This window comes from Marmota monax, unplaced genomic scaffold (genome assembly GCF_021218885.2).
Source record: "Marmota monax isolate L192 unplaced genomic scaffold, Marmota_monax_Labrador192_F-V1.1 WCK01_AAM20220418_F8-fsc00197, whole genome shotgun sequence".
Taxonomy (NCBI): domain Eukaryota; kingdom Metazoa; phylum Chordata; class Mammalia; order Rodentia; family Sciuridae; genus Marmota; species Marmota monax.
This window is the reverse complement of record NW_026694815.1, coordinates 1,778,047-1,799,833: the sequence shown is the minus strand read 5'-3', so window position 1 is coordinate 1,799,833 and position 21,787 is coordinate 1,778,047.

Below are 21,787 nucleotides of genomic sequence, written 5' to 3'. Positions count from 1 at the left end.
TGCTATAGTATCCCTTGAAGATGCTGGTAGGAGTTCCCCTTCCTCTACTGTTTTGTCTTTGTTTTCCACTATACAAAGTCTAATCTGGGACAGAAAAGATCCATTCTTTATAGGACATATCAGGGCACATACAGGATTGCCTTGAGCCCTTAGTTTGGGCAATGATTTAGCAGATAAATCTACACATGACATACATATTTTGTCTACACTAGAAGAAGCTATAAATTTTCATAAAAAGTTCCATGTCAATGCTAATACTTTACAAAAGCATTTTAAAATAACTAAGGAACAAGCTAGACAAATAATAAAACAATGTCAAAATTGTGTGACCTTTTTACCATAAGTTAATCTTGGAGTCAATCCTAGAGGACTGATACCTAACCATATTTGGCAGATGGACGTCACACACTTACCAGAATTTGGAAAATTAAAATATTTGCATGTTACAGTTGTTACTTCTTCTGGATTTTTGATGGGCTCCCTTCATGCCGGAGAAAAAACTAAAGATGTTATAGCTCATTGCTTACAAAATTTTGCCACTGTGGGCGTTCCAAAACAGTTAAAAACAGATAATGCCCCTGGTTATTCTTCTACCTCTTTTAAACAATTTTGCTCATCATTTGGCATTACTCATATAACAGGAATCGCATACAATCCACAGGGACAAGGCATAGTTGAAAGAGCTCATCAAACTATTAAAATGTACTTATTAAAGCAAAAAGAGGGAATTGGGAAGGGGTATATATTCCCCAAAGATAAACTTAAAATAACCCTTTTTACTCTAAACTTTTTAAATTTGGATTCATCAGGACTTAGTGCTGCGGAAAGGCATATGTGTCCAAAAAAATGTGCATAAGCCCAAGGTACTTTGGAAGGATATTCTAACAGGACAATGGAAAGGTCCTGACCCAGTAATTGTCTGGAGTCGGGAATCTGTTTGTGTGTTTCCACAGGGAGAACAGCAGCCGATTTGGATTCCAGAGAGATTAACTAAGGTCCTGACCCAGTGATTGTCTGGCGTCGGGGGTCTGTTTATTTGTTTCCACAGGGAGAACAGCAGCCGATTTGGATTCCAGAGAGTCTAACTAAAGTGATTTCTACAGACCCCAAAGAAGATGATTTGGCTCAAATCCATAACAACTGATATCCAAAACTCCAGTTTGGCTATTCTTACATCTGCGACAGAACCAGGATGCTTTTTTCAATATCTATTTTATTATTACCCTTTCCCACATCATGAAGCTCTTTTTTGTTTTTTGAGCTCATACAGACCTAGGTTAATGTTTTGCTGATCAGTTCTATTTTTTGACTATAGAGTTTTTAAACATTGCAATGGAGATTTCACCTATAAAAAGTTATAATGCCTTTACTGTTATGTTATGTGTTGTATGTATTATATTATGTGTGCACACTTGTGTTTTGTGTTATATGTTTGAATGTACATATGTCCATATATCATATATGATGAGCACTCATGAAAAAATGGGTCCAAATATTTTTTTTTTATTCACGTGATTTAAATGGTTTAATTTAAATTGGGTAAATTGGGTAAACAGCTGTTGAGGATTGTTTTAATATGTGAACAAAAAAGGAGGTTAACAGATCTGTTTGTTTATTTCACATTTCCTTTTCATTATATTTAATAATTCTGTTCAAGATAATGTAAATTGTTAAGAAAATTGTTTTCTTTTAGTGCCTTCTGGAATGTTACATAATTTTTTCTTTAGCCATTATTGCCAGAATTCCTATCTTCATCCCAGTGCAGGTGAAGACAAAGATAAAACCAATCTACAGCTTCTGCAATAGCCATCACTGAACTGCTTGCAGAACTTGCCTGGACTATGTATCACTTGTATGCATTGTGAACTTACTTGTATGCATTGTGAACTATCTGTTGGTGCAGCGACTTGTGGTAGTGTTGGGGTATTTTTGCTGATGGTGTCATCGGTGGTACAATTTTTCCAAAAGGAGCTGTTAGTTGGCTTGGTGTATCTTCCTCCCTTCTGCTTGTCATGGTCGTTCAGCTAAAATTTGGGGGCCAACAGAGGTGAGGCAAAGAACCTCACCCCCCCCCCCCCGCTGGTACAAAGACTTATCCACAGGTGTGGCTGTATCCTGGACCGGTAGTCAGTGACGGGTAAGATCCAATTGCAATGGTACCAACCTAAGACAGGAGGCTGACGCCTTGAGGTCAGCTCTTCCGATAACGGGTAAGAACCATATGTACTATTGGACAACCTAAGGCAGGCACGGTCCCTAAGCCACATGCTTGTTGTTTAAACAGAGAGGGGGAGATGTTGATAGCCACAGCCAGAAGGGGCCCCAGCAAACTTCCAGCTGCCAGCAAACTTAGCAGGAGGAGTGGGGGAGGTTGAGAGGCTTGTGGGAAGCCAATATCCTGCTACCCCAGGATACCATTAATTAGACACAAAAATAAGGTTAGCAGACATTTACTCCAGTTATCAAAAATATTTCCCCATAATACTTAATAAAAATGTACACTTAATTTTATATTTTGTTATCTTCAAATTGAGCTCCTAGTATAGTCAATTTAACAAAATGGGCATTATACTTTTGTCTAAAAAGTAGACATTTATTTTACAATGATAGAGAAGCTAAGAATTAAAAGATTTAAAAACTTATCATTGGAAATGGCTTTTTAAAAAGGTTTCTTATAGGAAAGTTTGTTTACACGTTTTTGTATATAATACTTGCCATTGAAGTTGCTTATAGTTGTGAAAATTTGATCATTATCATTTTACTAATTTAGCTCTAATAATCTCAGCTAGTAAAGGACTATGAAGAATTCTTAAAATTAGTAACATAAAGGGCTTCTCTTTTATAAAAAATATAGAGTTAAGATAAGTAGCTTTAGATAAAATTTAAGATACAATTTGTTGTAGTTTTAAAACTTTCTTTTGCATCAAAAGAGAATGCAAAATAAATGTGGAGACAAAAACTTGTATTGGTTATGGTCTCATGACTCTTTTTTGAATTGTAATCATTTTGATATTTTTGTTTCCTTAAAAAATATTTCAAAAATGATTTAGATTAGATATTCCAATTATTTCTTCTCATTTTCTCAGTGATAAAAAATGATTTTCATAGTTTAGAAACTGATCATTTAAATGGTTGTAAATATATAGCATAATGACAAAATATAAGAGTATTCAAGGTATTGATCAAAATACTGAAATCCAGATAAATGGGATTTTCATATGTCATCATTAATAGTTTTAACTAATCTATATTCTGTCATTCATGTTTACATGTAGTATAATTATGATGTTTTCCTTTATATACTCATTATTCTTGGATTCTCCCTCAAATCTTCTGAGTATCTTTAAAGAATAGAGGTGCTTGATTTTGGCAAGATGGTGGAGTACAAAAAGGAGACACTTCTCACTTGCTCTGCTATTAGAATTGAATGACAGGAATATGGCTTCATTTGGGAAAGAATAAGGGTGTTCTGGGAAATCCACATTATCATAATAGCTACAAAACAATAAATCAAAACAGCAATTTGGAAGATAGAATCTACAAAACTGAGATGAGTAAACTCTTGAAATAAGTGATCTGAGCTCTGGGAATAGGAGCCTGGCTGAGGTAGGGGGGTGTGGAAGTGAGATCAATTAAATATAGATGAAAACTGATGTTTCCTGAGTTAGCTCTTAAAAGTCTAGAAAGGACTCAGGGAGAGGATGACACACTCCAGTCTCCTTACTCCAGCATATGGCTTGGCTTGAGACTCCCAGAAAGCAGGGGCATCAGAGATGTCCAGCCAAGAAGGGAGTGAAACACTGTAGCAAAACTCAGCATGCAAAAGCTTCTAGCTAGCTTGACCTATTTGGGTCAGAGTTGCAAATATACAAACTGAAATAATTAAAATGCCTAATATACACAAAGATAGAATTCTAAAATCCATAAGGGAAAAACAGCAAGTCATATGGAGAGGTAAGCCAATTAAAACTGGTACTGATTGCTCAACCTTATATGACCTTAAAAGCCAGGAGGGCTTGGAATAATATATACCAAACCTTGAAAGATAATGGGTTCCAACCAATATTGCTATATTCAGCAAAACTATTCATCAGAATTGAAGATGAAATAAAAGCTTTCCATAATAAGCAGAAAATAATTCTTAAAAACTCTGCCAGCACTACAGGACATACTAAATGAGAGGTTTCACACAGAAGAAATGAAAAATAAATATCAAAACCAGGCTGTGGATAAATCTCACCAGAAAAATGGTCAATTAAAGGAGGCTCTAGTATGGATCAAGTATCAGAATAAATCAAATTGGCAAGAAATAAAAACAATTTTCTCTCATAACACTAAATGCATTGGTCTAAATTCTCCAGTCAAAACTATTGGATTGGCAGAATGGATCAGAAAACAAGAGCCAACCGTATATTCTTTACAATTGATGCACTTTACAGGCAAAGAAATGCACAGCCTGAAAGTGATAGGATGGAAAATGATAAACCATGCAAACGGAGACTAAAATCAAGAAGGAGTAATTACTCCTGACAAAGCAGATTTCAAGCCCAAATTATTCAGAAGATACAAAGAGTTCATTTCATACTGGTTAATGGAATCACCCAACAACAAGATGTAATGATTATAAATATGTTTGTCTTTGTTATTGGTGCAGCTATGTACACAAACAATAACAGAAAATCCCCTCAACTCAGTATAAACAATCAAATAGATCTCTGGTCACTTTTCTCCACTGATATCCCTTTGATTTTCATGAAATTCACCACAACACCTTGCTTTTTCCTCTCTAGCTTCCACATATGAGAGAAAACTTACAACCTTTGACCTTCTGAGTTTGGCTTCTTTTGTTTAACATATGATCTCAAGTTCCATACATTTTCTTGCAAATCACATAATTCCACCTTTCTTTACGATGGAATAAAACTCCATAATGTATGTATACCACATTTTCTTCATTCATCCATCCATTCATTCATTGATGGATACCTAGGCTGGTTCCATAGTTATTGTGAATTATGCTGCTATAAACATGGGTATGCATGTGTCACTATCAACTTTAATTGTTTAGGATAAATACTGAGGCGTAGTATATAACTGGGTCATATGGTGGTTCCATACCTAATATTTTGGGAAACCTCCATACTAATTTACCAACACACCAACAGTGTAAGAGTGTTTCCCTTTTTCTACATCCTTTCCAGTATTTATTTTTGTTTGTACACTTGGTGACTGCCATTCTGACTACTTTGAGATAAAATCTCAATATGGTTTTGATTTGATTTTTCCTAATTGCTAATGACATTGAACATGTTTCATATATTTTTGACCATTTATATTTCTTGTTTTGAGAAGTGTCTGTTTAATTCATGTACCCATTTACTAGTTGGGTTATTTGTTTTTTTATTTTTGAGTTCTTACATTCTCAATATTAATCCTCATTCAGAGGAGTAACTAGTAAAGATTGCTTCTATTCTGTAGGTTTTCTCTTCACATTCCTAATTATTTCCTTTGCTGTGCAGAAGTGTTTCAATTTGATGCCATTTGTTAACTCTTTGCAATATTTACTGAGCTTTAGGGGTCCTATTGTGAATGTAATTGCCAGTGCCTTTTTGCTGGAGTGTTCCCTACATTTTTTTCCTGAGAAATAAATAAGGAAAATAATTCCATTCACAATAGCTTCAAAAATCTAAGAATAAATCTAACCACAAAGGTGAAAGATATCAATGATAAAACTAGAGAACATTGAAGAAAGAAATTGAAGATGTCATAAGATTGGAACACCTCCAATGTTCATGGATTGGCAGAATTAATATTGTTAAAATTGACCCATTGCCAAAAGCAATGTACATATTCAGTATTGTCCCCATCAAAATATTTATGACATTCTTCTATGAACTAGATAATATAGTCCTCAAATTCATTTGGAAGAGTAAAAGACCCAGAAGAGCTAAGGCAATTTTAAGCCAAAAAAAAGCAACACTGGAGGTATCATGATACCTGGCTTCAAATTATACTACAGAGCTACAGTAACCAGAATTGCATCATACTGACATAAAAACAGACACATAGACCACTGGTATTGAACAGAACAAACAGAGACAAACTCACACATGGACATTCATCTCATCCTTGGGAAATGTGCCAAATATATACTGGAGAAAAGTCAGCCTTTAAAAAAAATGGCCCTGGGAAATTGGTTGTCCATGTGTAAAAGAATAAAACTAGACCCTTGTCTTTCACCTTGTACAAAAATCAACTCAAAATGATCAAAGACCTTAGAAATAGAGCAGAAACTAAGAAGTATTATCATCAGATAGTCCTAACAGGCATCTATAAAATATTCCATTCATCAACAACTGAATTTACTTTCTTCTCAACTGTACAAGAAACTTTCTAAAAAATAGATCATATTTTAGGACATAAGCAAATCTTATCAAATAGAAAAAAAATAGTTATTGCATCCTATCAGATCAGAATGGAATAAAATTAGAAATTAATACAAAGATTAAAAAACAATTCATTTTAATACCTTGAGTTTAAGTAATATAGATTATAATAAGAAATGAGTCATAGAAGAAATTAGGGGAGAAAAAACAACCTTAAAAATGAATGAGAACAGGAATACAACATATTAAAATCTCTAGGGCAGTATTAGGCAGTTTTAAGAGGAAAGTTTATAGCATTGGGTGCCTACATTAAACAAAAACTTGAACTCTCCCAACTACTCTAATGTTAAACCTTAAGGCCTTAATAAAAGAAGAAGAAATTAATTCCAAAATCAGTACAAAATAGAAAATAATTCAGATCAGAGCCAAAATTAATAAAATTGAAAACCGAACCAAACCAAAAAAACATGACAACAATTACAAAGGATCAATGCAACAAAGAATTGATTCTTTGAAAAGATATACAAGGTTGATAAACCCTTAGTCAAACTAACCAAAAGAAAGAGAAGAGCCAAATCAATTATATATTAGAGATGAAAAATAATATTACCAAAGACATTCCTGCAATCCAGAAGATTCTGAGAAACTAATAATCAGGAAAACATAGAAGATATTGAAAATTTATAGACATGTGTGAAATATATAAATTGAACCAGTAGGATATAGAAAACCTAAACAAACTAATATCAAGCAATGTAATTCCAACAAAGAAAAGCCCAGGACCTGATGGAATTCTCAGCTGAGTTCTACTCAACTTTTAAAGAAGAACTAATGTCAATCTTCCCCCAAATTGTTCAATAAAATAGAAAAAGAAAGAGCACTACTGAATTCATTCTATGAAGCCAGTATCACTTTGATATCAAAACCAGACAAAGACACATTAAGGAAAGAAAAGTATAGAGACCAATATTATTGCTAAGCATAGAAGTGAAAATCCTTAGTAAAATATTAACAAACTGCTTTCAAAAAGACATTAAGAAGACTGTATGGTCATTTTGACAATATTAATTCTGCCTATCTGAGAACTACGTAGATCTTTCCATCTTCTAAAGTCTTCTTTAATTTCTTTATTTAGGTGCTATAGTTTTCATTGTAGAGGTCTTTCACCTCTTTCATTAAGTTTATTCCCAAGTATTTTATTTTTTTAAGGTTATTGTAAATGGGGCGATTTTCCCATAGATTCTCTTTCTGAGAATTTGTCACTGATATACAGAAATAGCTTTGATTTATGAGTGTTGATTTTATATCCAGCCACTTTGCAGAATTCATTTATTAGTTCTAGGAGATTTCTGGTGAAATGTTTTGGGTCTTCTAGGTATAGAATCACATCATCTGCAAATAGTGATAATTTGAGTTCTTCTTTTCCTATATTTATCCCTTTAATTTCTTTCATCTGTCTGTTTGCTCTGGCTAGAGTTTCAAGAACTATGTTAAATAGAAGTGGTAAAAGAGGGCATCCCTGTCTTGTTCCAGTTTTTGAAGGGAATGCTTTCAAATTTTCTCCATTTATAATGATATTGGCCTTAGGCTTAGCATAGATAGCCTTTACAATGTTGAGGTTTGTTCCTGATATCCCTAGTTTTTCTTGCATTTTGAACATGAAGGGGTGCTGTATTTTGTCAAATGCTTTCTATGCATTTATTGAAATTATTATATGATTTTGACCCTATTGATATGAAGAATTACATTTATAGATTTCCCTGTTTTGAACCAACCTTGCATACCTGGGATGAACCCTATTTGATCATGGTGCACTATATTTTTGATACGTTTTTGTATTCAATTTGACAGAATTTTATTGAGAAATTTTGCATCTATGTTCATTAGAGATATTGGTCTGAAGTTTTCTTTCTTTGAAGTGTCTTGTCTGGTTTTGGAATCAGGGTGATATTGGCCTCATAGAATATGTTTGGAAGTACTCCCATTTTTTCTATTTCATGAAATAGTTTGAGAAGTATTGGTATTAGTTCTTTTTTAAAGGTCTTGTAGAACCTGGTTGTGTATCCATCTGGTCCTGGACTTTTCTTGGTTGGCAGGCTTCTGATGATGTCCTCTATTTCCTTGCTTGAAATTGATCTGTTTAAATTATGTATATCATCCTGATTTAGTTTGGGCATATCATATGACTCTAGAAATTTGTCAATGCCTTGGATATTTTCTATATTATTGGAATAAAAATTTTAAAAAATAATTTCTAATTATCTTCTGTATTTCTGTAGAGTCCATTGTAATATTTCCTTTTTCATCATGGATGTTAGTAAGTTGAGTTTTTTCTCTCTTTCTCTTTGAGCATTGCTAATGGTTTATCAATTTTATTTATTTTTGTTTCTTTTGTTTGAATTTTATTGATTTCAGCTCTGATTTTAATTATTTCCTGTCCTGTATTGCTTTTGGTGTTGATTTGTTCTTTTTCTAGGGCTTTGAGATGTAAAGTTAGGTCATTTATTTGTTGACTTTTACTTCTTTGAAGGAATGAACTCCATGCAATAAACTTTCCTCTTAGAACTGCCTTCATAGTGTCCCAGAGATTTTGATATGTTGTATCAGAGTTCTCATTTTCCTCTAAGAAATTTTAATCTCCTTCTTGATATCTTTTGCCACCCATTGTTCATTCAATAGCATATTATTTAGTCTCCAGGTGTTGGAGTATCTTTTATTTTTTATTTTATCATTGATTTCTAATTTCATTCCATTATGGTCTGATAGAATGCAGGGTGGTATACTACTTTTTTGTGTATTTACTAATATTTGCTTTGTTGCATAATATATGGTCTATTTTAGAGAAGGATCCATGTGCTGCTGAGAAGAAAGTAATGACCATACTAACAAAAGCACTATACAGATTCAATGCAATCCCAATGAAATTCCTCATAAAAATAAAAAAAGCAATCATGGCATTCATCTGGAAAAATAAGACACCCAGAAAAGACAAAGCAATCCTTAGTAAGAAGAGTAAAGCTGGTGGCATTACTATTCCAGACTTTAAACTATACTACAGAGCAATAGTAACAAAAACAGCCTGGTATTGGTACCAAAATAGACCTGTAGACCAATGGTACAGAATAGAGGACACAGAGGCTAATGCACATAACTACAGTTATCTTATGTTAGACAAAGCTGCCAAAAATGTACATTGGAGAAAAGATAGCCTCTTCAACAAATGATGCTGGGAAAATTGGAAACACACATGTAACAAAATGAAATTAAACCTCTCTCTCTCTCAACATACACAAAACTCAACTCAAAGTGGATCAAGGACCTAGGAATTAAGCCAGAGACCTTGTGCCTAATGGAAGAAAAAGTAGACCCAAATCTTCATCATGTGAGATTAGGCCCCAACTTCCTTAATATGACTCCTGTAGTGCAACAATTAAAACCAAGAATCAGTAAATGGGATGGATTTAAACTAAAAAGCTTCTTCTCAGCAAAAGAAACATTCAGTGAGGTGAATAGAGAACCTATAGAATGGGAGCAAATATTTACCATTCCCACATCAGATAGAGCACTAATCTCTAGTATATATAAAGAACTCAAAAATCTTAACACCAAAAAAAGCCCCAAATAACCCAATCAATAAATGGGCCAAGGAACTGAACAGACACTTCACAGAAGAAGAAATTCTATTGATCAGCAAATATATGAAAAAGTGTTCAACATCTCTAGCAATTAGAGAAATGCAAATCTAAACTACTCTAAGATTTCAGCTCATTCTAGTCAGAATGGCAGTTATCAAGAATACAAAAACCAGCAAGTGTTGGCAAGGATGTGGGACTGCAAATTGGTGCAGCCAATCTGGAAAGCAGTATGGAGAGTCCTTGGAAAACTTGAAATGGAACCACCATTTGACCCAGTTATCCCACTCCTTGGTCTATACCCACAGAACCTAAAAATAGCATACTACAGGGACACAGCCATATCAATGTTTATAGCAGCACAATTTACAATAGCTAAATTGTGGAACCAACCCAGATGCCCTTCGTAGATGAGTGGATAGGGAAACTTTGGTACATATACACAATGGAACATTACTCAGCATTAAAAGAGAATAAAATCATGGCATTTGAAGGGAAATGGGTAGAGTTAGAAAATATAATGCTAAGTGAAGTTAGCCAATCCCCTAAAAACCAAATGCCAAATGTTTTCTCTGATATAAGGAAGCTGATTCATAGTGGGGTTGGGAGGGGGAGCATAGAAGTATTAGATAAAGTCTAGATAGGGTAAAGGGGTGGGAGGGGAAGGGAAGGGGTATGGGGGTAAAAGAGATGGTGGAATGAGATGGAGATCATTACCCTAAGTACATGTATGAAGACATAAATGGTGAATATACTTCATATACAACCAGACATATGAAAAATTGTGCTCTATATGTGTAATATGAAATGAATTGCATTCTTCTATCATGTATAACAAATTATATTAAATAAATAATTTAATTAAAAAAAGAAGACTGTACATCCAGATCAAGTGGGTTTCATCTCAGGGGTGCAAGGTTGACTCAACATACACTAATCAGTAATTGTAATTCACCACATAAATAGAATTAAGGACAAGAATCACAGGATCATCTCAGTAGATGTAGAAAAGGCCTTTGACAAGATCCAGTACCCATTCATGTTAAAATTGCTTGAGAAACCAGGAATAGAAGGAACTTAATGAAACATTACAAAGGTCATACATGATAAAACCAAAGCCAATACCATACTGAATAGAGAAAAACTGAAAATATTTATACTAAAATAAGAAACAAGATAAAGATGTGCACTCTCAACTCTTATTCAATATACTTCTTTAAATCTCTAACCAAAGCAATCTGACAAGGGAAGGAAATTAAATGAATACAAATAGGAAAAAGGGAATCAAAGTTTTCATTTGCTGATGACATGATCCTATAAAAGAAGATTCCCTCCCCTCTCAAGATAAAACTCCACCAGAAGTCTTTCAGAGCTGAAAAAAATTTAGCAAGTTGTGCAATAAAATGTCAGCACATAAAAAATCAATAACTTTCCTATACTCCAATAATGAACCTGCTGAAAAAGAAATTAGGAAAACTATTTTGCTCATTATAACCTAAAACAATAACAAAAACAACTTAGGAATAAATTTAACAATGAAGGTGAAAAACCTCTACAATGAAAACTATAGAACACTGAAGAAAGAAATTGAAGACCTTAGAAGACAGAAAGCACTTCTTTGTTTTTGGATAGACATTTAGTATTGTCAAGATGATCATACTGTCAAAAGCATTATACAGATACAATGTAATCCCCAGCAAAATACAATAACACTTTTCACAGACCTAGAAAGAAGCAGTTCTAAAATTCATTTGGAAGAAAAAAGCATCTAGAATAGTCAAAGCAATCCTAAACCAGAAGAGTGATGCTGGAAGTATCATAATACCTGATCTCAAATTACACTACAGAGCTATAGTAACAACCTTGGTAATGACATGCAAACACACACGATTACCAATGGAATAGAATAGCAGACACAGAGATAAACCCATATACATAATAGCCATCCAATACTTGACAAAATTGCCAAAAATATAAGTTGGAGAAAAGATGACCTTTTTAACAATTGGTGTTAGGAAAACCACATATTTGTATGTGGAAAAATGAAACTAGATTTTTGTGTTTTAATCTGCACAAAAGTTAACTCAAAGTGGATCAAAGATGGTAGGAATTAGACTAGAGACTTTGCAACTGCTAGGAGAAAACACAATGAACAATCTAACACATGGGTGCAGGCACTGACTTCCTTAAAAAGACCCATAAATCTCAAGAAATAAAATTATGAATCAATAAGTGGGAGAGCATCATACTAAAACACGTGTTCAGAGCAAAGGAAACAAGCGCATAAAGAACGATCTGTGATTCTGCAATCTGTATTTGGGGTAAAAATGGGAGTTCATAACCCACTTGAATCTAATGTATGAAATATGATATGTCAAGAGCTTTGTAATGTTTTGAACAACCAATAAAAAAAGAAAAAAAAACAAAAAACAAAATGGGAGAAAATCTTCCTTTGCCAGCTACTTCTCCAACAGGGGATTAAAATTCAGAATAGATAAAGAACTCAAAAAACTAACACCAAACAAAACACAAGCAAACAAACAAAAAACCCCAAATAATCTAGTTAATTAATTGGCAAAAGAACTAAACAGATAATTCTCAAAAGAAATACAAAAGGCCAACAAATATATGAAAAATTATCTAACATTCAATGAGGGAAATGCAGATCAAAACTACACTGATCCAGGTGTGGTGGCATATGTCTGTAATCCCAGAGGCTGGGGAGGCTGAGGCTGGAGGATAGAGAGTTCAAAGCCAGCCTCAGCAAAAACGAGGTGCTAAGCACTCAGTGAGACCCTGTCTCTAAATAAACTACAAAATAGGGCTGGGGATGTGGCTCAGTAGTCCAATGACCCTGAGTTCAATTCCTGGTACCAAAACAAAGAATGAACAAACAAAACTACATTGAGATTCCATCTTTCTTTTGTCAGAATGGCAATTATCATGAACACAAATAATACCAAATGCTAGTGAAGATGATGTGGGGAATAGAGTATACTTATACATTGTTGATGGGATTGAAAATTAGTACAACCACAGTGGAAAGTGGTATAGATATTCCTTCAAAAACTAGAAATGGAATCACCATATGACAAAATTGTTCCACTCTGGTATTTATCCAGAGTAACTAAAATCAGCATACTAAAGTGATGATACAGGCACCTCAAGGTTTATAGCAGAGCAATTCACAATAGCGGAGCAATTCACAATAGCCAGAGGTCTATCAACAGATGAATGGATAAAGGAAATATGGTATATATACACAATGGAGTTTTATTCAGCTATAGAGAAAAAAATAAAATTATGGATTTTGCCAGTAAATGGATGGAACTGGTGAACATCATGCTAAGTGAAATAAGTCAGAATCAGAAAGTCAAGGGTCAAATATTTTTTTCCATATGTGGAAGCTAGAGCAAAATAAGGGAAAAAATGGGACAGAGGGACACCACGAAAATGAAAGAGAGATCAGGGGAATGGAGAAGGGTTGTTGAAGGGGAGGAACAGTGGAACAAGTTTAGCCAAATTCTGTTCAGTGCCTGTGTGAATGTATAAAAGCAATTGGTACTTTGTAAAGTACCAATTTATAAAAGCAATAAATAGACGGAGGTGGGGAGGCCAATGGAGTAGGGGAGGGGGAATGGGACTTGAGGATGCAGGAGGTACTGGGGACTGAAATGGAACAAATTATATTGCATGCATGTGTGATTATGTCAAAATGAGCCTCACTATTATGTATAGCTATAATGCACTAATAAAAATATCAAAAATAATAGAGGTGCTTTATAAAAGATGTAAACATAACAGAAAATTCATAGTTGTGACTTGCTTTACTGCCTCAATAGGAGCTATTAGAAAAATTACAATTATTGATGGTTTCTTTATCTCAGAATATTCCATAGACTGTCCCTCTTACTTTCAAAATTACACCCACTTTTTCTTTCCTTGTTTCTCTTATTTAAAGTTTATCTCAGCTGTGTTCTCTTTTGACTCCTTTAGATTGCCTTTGTGTGGGTATTGGATTCTCTGCTTGGCTTTGATTTCTTCCTAGTATCCAATTTTTAGAGCAATCCTTTGGTTTCTGTACAAATGTTGGATGGTTGGCAGGTGAATATCTGTTTCTGGATCCCTGGATACATCACTCTTATTGGTGACATCTACTTTTCGGGGAGGAAGAAACTAGTATTATTAAGAATGTTCTTTCTGTCAATGAAGGTGATTTTTCAGTATTGTCTTGTCCTTCAGTAAACATAATGAAAGCTAATTGGGTATTGTTTTATTGTTAATGAAACTATAAGCCATTAGTTGCCACAAAATGTGTTAATATCTCCATCTCATAATCAGTGGAAATACTCTAGGTTATGTCAAAGAATCAGCATCCTACTGATAAATATAATGAGGAATTTATTGTGAGAATTTGGCATTATACATCTGTGGGAGTTGGTTTTAGGCTATATAAATCTGTTTGGTGTTTGGTGGTAGAGTCTAGAGTTGACAGAGCAGACTATCAGAAAGGGAAGATAATTGTTAGGAAGGCAGAGGAAGGACAAGCATGAGAACAAACTGAAATCTTCATTTTTTTCTTTCTCTGCCTCTGAGACTTCAGATTTGATAATGAGGGCATCATATAGAGAAATATGTTGTCCTTCATCACAGAGCAAAAGAACTACCTGCCAAATGAGATCATTGAGAGCCACAGGGAGCCACAGAAGCCATAGGAACTGAGTCTAACGCCCTCACAGTCCTGGTGGGTCAATGGTAAGTGACAACATGGTAAACTGAATGAGTGCCTGCTATGTTGAACTGACCTTTGAAATGTATGAACAGAGTTGTTCTCCCACATCTACCTAACTAATTCTTGTACAAAAATAATCTTTAATGTCTTAAATTAATTCAGAGCAATGTGGGAAGGCAATGCTAGGAAACATGGTTTTAGTTTAGCTAAGTGAACTATACATATCTACCCAACTATAAACAATAATTGCTATGTAGATTTACATGACCATGAACTGTGCATTTGAATTCCTGTTGTACTTCCCATTCTTACCAATATTTGGTACTGCCCAACTTTTTTATGTTTTTACTGTTCTGTTCAGCATAAAATTATATCTCACTTTGGTTTTAACTTGCATTGCTCTGAATTCATGATGTTTTATATACATAAGCTTATTGATCATTTCTGTTTCTCTTCTGTGAAAATGCCTTAGCTTGCCCAATTTTTCTTTTGAGTGGTTAAAATTTATTAATTTGAAGAACTTCCTATATTCTTCTAAATTCTTTGTTGATATATAATTTTCAAGTATTTTTCTTTGTGTTTTTTCTCAACTCCTGGATTATTTAGAAATACATAACTTAATTTCTAAACACTTGCGGGTATACTAGGGTATCTTTTTGTTAGTAATTCACAACTTACTTCCATCATCATTATAAAAATGACTCTGTATGAATTCAACCTGTTTAGATTTGTTGAGACTTGCTTTATGACTCAGACTATGATTAATTTGGGGAAAGGTTTCATGTAAGCTTAAGAATAATGTATATTCTGAAATGTTCTGTGTTGGTAATTCTATATATATGGAATCAAATTTGTGGTCAAAACATCTGTAACAGTACTAATTATCTTTTGTCTGTACTTCTAAAAGTTGTTAAAATCTCTCAGTATATTTTTGAAGCTACTTGTCTTTTTAATCTTGCCAGTACTTGCTTTATATATTTTAAACTCCTCCATTGAGTGTACATATATTTTGCATTGATATATATTCTGGTAGTTTACCCCATTTACCCTGTTTCATTTCACTAGTTTTTTTTTATCATATCTAATTTGGTATTAACTGCATTTAAGTTTCATTTCAATGATATTAGTTTTTAATTCTAAAATTTCTAGAAAATTTTCTCTCCAAAATTCTTGTTTTATAGTATTTTTTCCTTTGTTAATATTTTTGATACTTTTTCCTAAACATTTTATCAATTTGTTTTTGTTTTTATATATAATAATTCCTATATTTGATGTTCTTGAATTTTTTAAATTATTCCTTTTATGTTTATGTTCATTGAAACTTTATTTTCAAAGTATTGGTATTTTTTTTCACATTGCCTCCATTTTTTCTTAAGCTTGAAAGATGAAAGAAAGTTCTAAAATATTTCAATTGTGATTTTTTTTTCCCCTGGAGAAATGTGTATTTTTTTTAATTCTGAAAACAGAGCCATCTATTCCTACACATTAGTCTTTTGCTTTTGTTGTTATTTCTTCTTTTTGTAAAATTTGTTTTTAAAGCAAAGCTTTATGAGCTTCAATGTACTTAAAATAATTTATGGTAAAAACAGAACTTTCTATCATAGTTTGTTTGCCATACTATTAGAAGTGGTTGATTTTATTTATGAAAATTTTTCACTAAAATTTTTAAAATTCTTGTGTAACTTAATCTAGGAATATTTTTACTTAGTAGTAATTTATTTGTTTAAACATTCTTGCATATAAGTTAACATCGATATATTTGTATATGAATTTAGATATTGATTTAACTCTAGCCTTATTTATTCTATTTCTGTGATTTGGAGTAACTTATTTAATAAACCTTTGGAAGTAACTTTCTTTGTTTTTACTGTGGACAATGATTATAATTTTTCATAAAAAGGAAAAATATTATTAATATTTACATTGCTAATAAAAATAATTGATGTAGGTTATAAGGTGAAAATTTCATTTTATGCTATTCTAAATTGATAGCTAATTTCCTTGACAGAGTTTTTTTTTCCCCTATTGTTTAGGATGCATTTTAGAAGTCATTATGTATTTCAGTGGAGTACCATTTGTTTCTTTGTCAAATAGCAGTTATTTCAAATGCCATTTTTAGTAAAACATTTAATACAGCACAGAATGATTTTCTCAACTCTCTTCTTTCTCAGATTTATCTCCTAATTGACTGTCAAGAAGTGATTAGTATGTTCATTATTATAATTAATTTTGAATATTAACAAGTATGTATAATCTAAGGATGGTTAATACTGCACTTATATGGTGTTCCATTTTTGTATATCTATACACACTATTTATAATTATAATTAAAAGCATTTTCCATATGAAGTCTTTGAAATTAAGTTTTGTCAGTCTTTTAAAGAATTGATCAATTCATTGCAAGAAATCACAATTTCTGTATATATATATCAGTGTTTCATAGAACATTCCTCATTATTATTAGAGTTGTTATGATTACAGATACAGTAACCAGTACCTCTTTATTTCTCATGATAGCGATTCAAGTTGAGATCCCTATTAAAACTTATATTCAATGCTATAATTAGAAATATGAAAGAACAGATGGCATACTACTTAAAATTCTGTTTCACTAAGGAAACTACATGTTCTGAAAAACCCTAATTGCAACATTTTAGCATGTTTAGATATTAAAAAGCTATTGCATTTTACAATCTTGTTAGCAGTTTCTGCCAAGAAGAATATAAGTAAATGGAAAATGTATAATTTTTTTAGATAATTTCTCTATGCATGAGTCACCAAAATAATCTGCTAAAAAGGCAATGAGGAAATATTAAATTTCTCAAGATAAAATTGTGAATGAAACAAGATTATTCCTTTAAAATTTAAAATAGACATCACAAAAAGAAAAAAATATCAATAGTTTATGAAAGTTTACAGTATCATTGAACTTAGTTTGAATTATCATATATTCAGGTGAACTATAGATCACTTGCATTGACATTTATCTAATTACAGTAATAACCATCACTCAAAACTAGAAACTACTGTCCTCATTTTGAGAATGTGAGGCAAAAAAGAAACACATAATGCTAAGTAGTTTTCCCAAGAGTATTTACTAGAAAGTTAAAGTAATGAAGATTATGAATGTGAAGTTAAAGTAAAGCTCTCATTTTATTTTAAGTTTACACTGTACTGAAGGTGATGAAGCTCTATTGCACGACCATGAAAACTGTACATTCTGTCGGCATAAGTTGAGCGTGTGGAATTTCAAAATTTAACAAGAAATTTTGAAAAGCTTCTATGGAAATGACAGTATTGAAAACTCAGTGGTAGATGGAATGGACAAAACAAGCCCTTATACTTAGAGATCTGGATCAATCAGTGTGGGATTTTAGTATTAAACAAGAGTTAATTTCTCATGCACATTACACGTATTTTTCAAAGGCATTTTGGCAAGGTTTTGTCATTATTTAGATAATGCTCTGTGAGTTTATTCTGATTATAAACAATACATACTTACTGAAGACATAGTTGGGAAAGAAATATGACCAATAATATTAACATTTCTAAGCTCACATTTTCACCTCCAATTAAGATAACACTGGAGTGTGTTTTGCTGTCTTTTAAAAATCTAACTTCACAAAGTATGAAATTACTAAGGTTTATTGTGGAAAAATCTAAAATACATATAAGCATAAAAAAGAAAAGAAGAATAAGTAGCAATGTGACCACCCTGAGTTATTTTTTCTATTAATACTTGCTTTTTTCAGTAACATTTATATACTTATAGTATTTTAAAATTTGCAATATAAAAAAGTTAATGTCTTTATGTTTTCACTTAAGTTTGCATTAAAAGCATTTGGCTATTCATTCCCACGATTGAAGGTAGTAAAATTTATAAAGCTTTGTAGACATATCTTTGTTCATATTTCTGACTTTCTTGATGATAGATATGTTGAACTGGAGCATGTTTAAGCTGATGAATCTGAGTTTTTAATTGGTAGGGTGCACACTGTCTAATGGCTCTGCAGAATATTCTTAAATTCCCCAAAATGATGTCAGAGTGATTTTTAGCCCTGTTTTCTGCCAGTATTGAGTTGTAAACCCTTCTAAAATTTCATGATATTTTAGGCAAAATGGTATCTCTTTCTTATATTGACTTTCATTTTTATATTATTTGCAGTCTGCCTAAACATTCCCCCGAATCTTATTAACCATTGTAATTTTTTCTTAGCACAATTCATTATGTGTCCTCTGCATAATCATGGCTCTGCCAGGAAGATCTTTGACAATGGAAATTTCTAGCTGGTATTAAGGTTTCAGAGGAAAGGAGCAGAGGTAAGCTGAAAAGCAACCAGTGGGCTCTTATGTAGAGTCAGGTTGATGGAATCGTACACCACAGACTCTGTTCATCCAAATTTTGACTTTATATCTTACCACCAATTGTATGACTCTGGCCGTCTGTGCATGAGTGTTCTCATAGGACATTTAAATTATTTTGCAGTCATGTACTACATAATGAGGTCTTGGACAATGAAGAATGACATATATAATGGTGGGCCCCTGAGATTATGTCACTGAGTGACATCGAAGCTATCTTAATTTGTTTAAGTACCTTCTATGATTTTTGTCCAGTAATGAAATCACTTAATGACACATTTTTTGACTGAATTTTTCATTTTCAAATTTCTATTTGATTCCTTTTCATAATTTCCTTTTATTTGGATTATCTATCTTTTGAGATATCCCTCTCCTGATGATCTGTAGCTCTTTGTCCAGGGTGTCCTTTGGCTTTTTTGAGTATAATTATAGGTCATCAAATGGGTGAGAGTATACAAGGGCTTGGCTGTCATGATCATGATGCCACTCTAGCAGTAATGCCTCTGCCCTCGTGAACTCATCACCTCCTGAAGGTCACACTTTCCAAAACTCTTGGTTGTATTGGGGATTAAGTTTCCAACACACAACTTAGAAGATACAATAAACCATAGCAAGGGGTAATTTAAAGACAGTTTTGTGGGAAAAAAATACACGTGAAGCACTAGACTAATACTTGGTCTCCCCATAATAAATTCTCAGTAAATGTTAGTTCATTGTTACATGAGATCACCTTGACCCAGCCTTAGGTTTGGTAGTGTGAAAACTGTCACCACAATCACTGAGAAAGACTTCCTAATCACATAAAATTCCTAAGTGACAACTAAGCCATCCTTATTATGAGTTTAGGTAAATCTTAATGAATATATCTGGCTTTACATATAGCCTAATATATTTAAGATGATCAATAGCAAATAAAACCTGTAACAGAAACCACTGAAGTTCTTCTCAGTTTGGTGAGGTAAGACCAGGCTTTTGGCAAGGCTATGATAAAGGAAGTTGCTTCTGATGCAAATAAAAGATTTGGATGAATAAAAGCCCCTGAAACATTCAAAAGAAAGAATCATAACTCAATGAAGAGAACCCTAATTAAATAAATTCATTGGGATTCTTGCTTGGCACACTTGAAAATAATAAAACAAGAAACAAGAAAAAAATATTTAGAGCAATTTGAAATCTCACCTTATAATTATAAAGGTATTTAAATTTTATTTTTTATATGTTAAAAAATCTTTGGAAAAATAGTAAGAAAATTAAAGAAAATTAACTTCAAAAATTTTAAGGAATATTTTCTACCATTTAAATTTATAAAAAATCAAACATGTTTTAAACAGTTTGCATTTAGACACATAAAAGTTTAATTCTAAAAGGTAATTGCCACAATTATGTCATATAATGACTACAATTTTTATATGTTAAAACTTCACAAAAATAAAAATGTAAAACAATTCCTTGTCATTAGTCAATTCCCAGAAAGAAGAAATTCTAAGGGAGAAGAGAAAAGAAAACTAAGGAGATGAATGAGCTTCTAGGTATTGGGTTCTGCACATAAGTTAACTACTTAATTACAAAAAAAAACCTGTTTGAAGTGAAAATGTGTCCATTTAATTGGTAAAAACTGAAACTAAGGAATCTTCACAGTTTGGTAATAATAAAGAGGCTACTGTGGGCTGGGGATGTGGCTCAAGCGGTAACGCACTCACCTGGCATGTGTGGGGCGCTGGGTTTGATCCTCAGCACCACATAAAAATAAAATAAAGATGTTGTGTCCATTGAAAACTGAAAAATAAATATTAAAACATTCTCTCTCTTCTCTCTCTCTTTAAAAAAAAAAAAAGCTACTGTCCTTTCCTACACACAAGGGGCAAACTCAATCTTAGTAAGAATCTCATTAGAGTCAAATAAAATTATAGTCTGGTATTTTTATTTATCATGCAGTGCAAGTTTATTTTCAACTAAAATCATCAAAATCTTGTATAAATATTATCATAATGCCACTTGCAAGTTAAAAAGACAGACAAATGTAAATCAATTGTGGGATATGGTTTTGATGAGTTGTTTTGCATTATTAAATTAATGGTTATGAAGATGGCAACATGAAAAGTTCTTTGATGTAATGATTATGTGGAAAAGAATATATAAAATTCACCCTTCTATCTTTAACAAGAGTAGTAAGCATATAAAAAAAGGATTGGAAAATACATTATGTGCTGATTGTGCTTCTTTGTTCCTTTCTCTATTTTTCCATTTTTTTTCCTATTATGTACTTGTTTCTTATATATGAAACTCTGAACAACAATTTTAAAAAGAAAATGAAAGGATGGTATGAATATGTTAGGATAAAAAATTTGTTAGTATTTATTTTCTTTCATGCCTTTCTCACCAAGGCAACATGATCTCTTTTCCAACCTGAAACCTATCAACGGCCACCTGGGTTACCTTCATACTCTCTGCCAGCTGGCACAATGCAGCATAGACTCATGTTTACATGAGAGAATTGGGGGCAAGGGGTGACAGGCACTGCTTTACAGCAGACTGTGCTGCAACTCCCTGTGATTTTTAAACTGTATAAAATTTGACAATTCAGAATCCCTTGATAAAGACAGAACTTAAATGTCATTTTTTGACAACTACTGAATAAAAATGATATAATATTAATATGAGTCTCAATTTTACTG